Genomic DNA, 4,729 nt, shown 5'->3' with positions numbered 1-4,729 from the left:
AGAACTCTTGAAAGACAGAGCACTCAAATGGTACGTCGCAAACAATAAGCAGTGGCGAACATGGAAGGAATTCGTGGAGGGCTTCAAGAAATACTTCCTGCCAAGAGGATTCTTCAACAAATTGGCGGATCAAGTGAAAAATCGCAAACAAAACAGAAACGAGTATTTTAAGGACTATATGATCGACATGCAAACAATGATGAGACCCCTCAAAATACCAGAGTACGAACAATTGGAGGTTATATTAGAAAATTGCACTCCAGATTTGAAGATATTCGTTCGGCCGCACAGAGTCAGAAACCTAGATGAGCTGATGCAATTGGCGGAAGAACATGAGATGCTTGAACAAGAACGATCAGATTTCCATCGCCCAAACAATGCTCAAAGAACACACAACAACCAATCAAGCAACAGAGGAGAAAATAATTACGGGCCACCAGTCACACAGTGCCGAAGATGCCAAGACAACAGCATGGAGAACAATTCAAGACCAAGCCAAGAAAATAAAAACATCCAAGATGGAAAAGTCTTGAACCCAAACCAGGCATGCCGCAGATGCGGAGCAGCCGGACACTGGGCAAGGGAGTGCAACAATCAGAGACTCATTTTCTGTTGGCAGTGTGGAAGGATTGGGAAGAGAACAAAAGAATGTTGTTGGAGTTCGGGAAACGAAAGGCGGTTCCAGCCTATCAGGGGCGAGCAGGGACCCAGCCAACAAGCTCCTCACCACTAATAGGCCAACTAATAGAGGAAGAGGATCAATTGTCGGCAATCATCGAAGTAGCAGGAGTCCAGATGAAAGCGACAATTGACTCCGGAGCTACGAGTAGTTTCATCAGCAAGCAGATGTTGGAAACAGTGAGGAGAATAAGGGAAAATGGGAGAACACACACAAACAGGTATACATGGCAGACGGAAAGGTGCGAGACATTGAAGAGCAATGGACAGGATACGTGAGATTTGGGGACAAGGAAATCCACATGCCATTCCTGGTCATGCCAGAAGGAATAGATGCGCTGATACTAGGGTGGAATTTCCTCCGGATTATGAACACAGAGATATCGTGTGGAGGCCACAAAGTGCTAATACCGACAGTCAAGCGAATAGAGGGCAGGCTGGTAGAAAGAATATCCATCATGGTCACTCAGAATAGTGATCAACAAGATATACAAAATTTCCTAAATCAGGAGTTGAAGGAATTAGGGAAAGTTGAGGGACTGTCAAAGGTGGGGATACATCGCATAACAATGAAGGATGATATCCCAATAAAACAAAGGTACTACCCGAAAAATCCAAAAATACAGGGAGAAATCAACACAAAGGTCGATGAACTGTTGACAATGGGATGCATCGAACCATCACAAAGCCCGTATAGCTCTCCCATAGTGATGGTGAGAAAGAAGCAGACGGGCAAATGGAGATTATGCGTAGATTTTAGACAGATTAACGCAAAATCTATAAAAGATGCATATCCAATGCCACGCATCGATTACATCTTAAACCAACTACGTGAAGCGAAATTTATAAACAGCCTAGACCTGAAGGACGGCTATTGGCAAATTCCACTCGAAGAAAACAGCAGGCCAATGACAGCATTCACAGTCCCAGGGAAAGGTTTATTCCAATGGAAAGTGATGCCATTCGGGTTACACTCTGCATCAGCAACGTTCCAACGGGCACTGGACCAAGTCATCGGCCCAGAAATGATACCAAACGCGTTCGCCTATCAAGACGACATAGTGGTAGTAAGCAAAACAATCTCAGAACACATGGTCCACTTGCAAGAAGTGTTCAGTAGATTGAAAGAAGCAAACCTCAGAATAAATGCCGAAAAATGCCAATTTTTCAGAAAAGAGCTAAAGTTTCTAGGACACTTGGTAACAGAAAACGGTATTGCAACGGACCCAGACAAGGTGGCAGCAATAGCTCAACTGAAGCCGCCCACGTGCACAAAAGAATTACGGCAATATCTAGGGGTGGCCTCGTGGTACAGACGATTCGTACCAAATTTTGCTATGATAACACATCCGTTAAACGCGCTGCTCAAGAAAAAAACCAAATGGCATTGGAGCGAAGAGCATCAAGCAGCATTCGAATCAGTAAAAGGAAAACTCACGAGTGACCCAGTATTGGCATGCCCAGACTTCACAAAAACGTTCGTACTCCAGACAGATGCAAGCAACACAGGATTAGGGGCCATACTAGTACAAAACACCGAGGAGGGGGAAAGAGTGGTTTCATATCTGTCAAGAGAATTAAATCAAGCAGAGAAGAACTATTCGGCAACAGAAAAGGAATGCCTAGCAATAGTGTGGGCAGTACGCAAGCTGAGGCCATATCTCGAGGGATACCGATTTAAGGTGGTGACAGACCACATGGCGTTGAAGTGGTTAAATAGCATAGAGAGTCCCACGGGCCGCATAGCTCGATGGGCGCTGGAATTACAACAATATGATTTCGAAATAGCATATCGAAAGGGCAAACTAAACATTGTCGCGGATGCACTATCAAGACAACCGATGGAAGGGTGCAGAAGAATAGTAGACAATGGCGCCCGATTACGACAAGCAAACAAAGAATGTGAGTGGATTCAATAAGTAATAAATAAAGTACAACAACAACCACAGAAATATCCAGATTACATAGTAGAAAACAGCCAGGTGTACAGGAATATTCCACATAGAGCAGGTCAAGAAGAAGTAATATCATGGAAATTGTGTGAGCCCAAGACGCTACGAAACCAAGTGATGGAAGAAAACCACACTTCCATAACGGCAGGGCATACAGGAAGCAGGCGAACGATTTCCAGAACTGCGGCAAGATATTATTGGCCAGGAATGCAACGAGATATCAGGAAATTCGTGGGAAAATGCACAACGTGTCAGCAATACAAACCCAACCAACAGCAAGCAGCAGGGAAAATGCTGACGCAAATACCTGATGAACCATGGGCCACTGTTTGTGCTGATTTCGTCGGACCACTACCACGGTCGAAACATGGAAACTCAATGTTACTGGTATTCATTGACCGATTTTCAAAATGGACAGAACTAATACCCATGCGAAAGGCAACCGCGGAGAATCTAATCAAGGACTTTAGGGAAAGAATTCTGTCGAGATTTGGAGTTCCTAAAGTGGTAATAACTGACAATGGGGTACAATTTACTAGCAGAACATTTAAGAAAATGCTAGAGGAATGGGGATGCCAACACCAATTTACAGCACCATACACACCACAAGAAAACCCAACCGAAAGGGCAAACAGAACAGTGAAAACGATGATTGCTCAGTTTACCGGGGAAAATCAACGGAATTGGGATGAGAGCTGGCCGGAAATAACACTGGCCGTAAATACCAGTCAATCAGAGTCAACTGGATTTACGCCAGCATATGTGATACAAGGACGCGAACCTAGAATGCCAGGCGCAATATACGATAGTGTCACGACAGGCACAGGAAAACAAAGCGTACCACCAGAGGCAAAGGCAAAACAAGTGCAAGAGCTTTTTGAGCTGATAAGACGTAATCTGGAGACGGCGGCACAGGATCAGGCACGTCACTATAACCTAAGGAGGAGAGAGTGGAGACCAACAATTGGAACCACAGTATGGGCAAAAGAACACCATCTTTCGAATGCGGCCGAAGGATTTGCAGCAAAATTGGCACCAAGATTTGGAGGCCCTTATGAAGTAACAGGATTTTTGTCTCCAGTTATATGTAAATTACGGCACAAAGAAACAGGAAAAACCAGGCAAGCACATATCAGCCAGATGAAAGAGCAAATAAGTGAACAGACAGATGTCAATGAAATAGATGAACAATGAGTATGGACGACTCTGATGACATGGCAGCGAGAAATCTGCACAGACCGGCCGGCTAGGCAGAAATCTCAAAAACATGACACAGAGCCAAAAATCTCAAAGTGCATCAAAATCGTACAAAATCACGTAACAAAAAAAAAAAATGTAAAACAAAAGAATCACAAAGTGCGTAAATAAGAACAAGCAGAACAGCAAAGTCACAAACCGCATACCGGAACAAGATAAATATATGCGGACATCATATACATACAGTCAGGCAAAGATGCATGAGCAAATAGAAATAGCAAAAAAAAAAAACAAGGATAAACAAAAAAAAACGATCACACAATCAAAGAGAGCCAAAACCTACACATGCGCACGATAGTACACATGTAATAGTATGAGTGCACAAAGAGAAAACAAAAGGAAAGAGAGGGGAACACACATACACATGCGCATAAGAGTGAGCATGTAATCGTGCAGCATCGGGACATACACACACATGCGCGCGGTAATACATTAGTATTAGTGGAGCATTGCAGGGGCATTAGAATATTCGGCATCGATAGTTAAAATAGAGAATCCAAAGTTTTGAATAACGGTAAAAATTTGACAAATATCAAAGATGCGAGGTTTCCTGCATGCAGAAATCCTAAGCAAGAGTCACTCAAAGTTTAACACTCAGCGAGTAAAGCCAACAAAAAAAAAAAAAACCCAATTACGATGAGCCGGATATGATAGATCCGGCAATCGCCGCCTCATCGGACGAGGAGAACGATGAGGACGTAGATGACAGCGGCTACGGATCTGAGGAGAGCGAAGCCGAGTCGGCGATAAACCAGGGCCACCAGGAGGAGGAGGCTGATGAGGAAATATGGAGGGAGCTAGACGAGGCGATACGCATGATGGACGACGAAGAGGCGAGAGAT

General features: G+C 44.0%; 1 pseudogene; it reads left to right on the top strand.

Moving 5' to 3' along the window:
* Positions 1 to 530: 530 nt before the first annotated feature.
* LOC124461564 lies at positions 531 to 1,798 on the top strand (annotated as a pseudogene).
* The last annotated feature ends 2,931 nt before the right edge of the window (positions 1,799 to 4,729 follow it).

The sequence above is a fragment of the Drosophila willistoni genome, unplaced genomic scaffold (genome assembly GCF_018902025.1).
Source record: "Drosophila willistoni isolate 14030-0811.24 unplaced genomic scaffold, UCI_dwil_1.1 Seg531, whole genome shotgun sequence".
NCBI lineage: Eukaryota > Metazoa > Arthropoda > Insecta > Diptera > Drosophilidae > Drosophila > Drosophila willistoni.
This window is presented reverse-complemented; position numbering and strand designations above follow the sequence as displayed.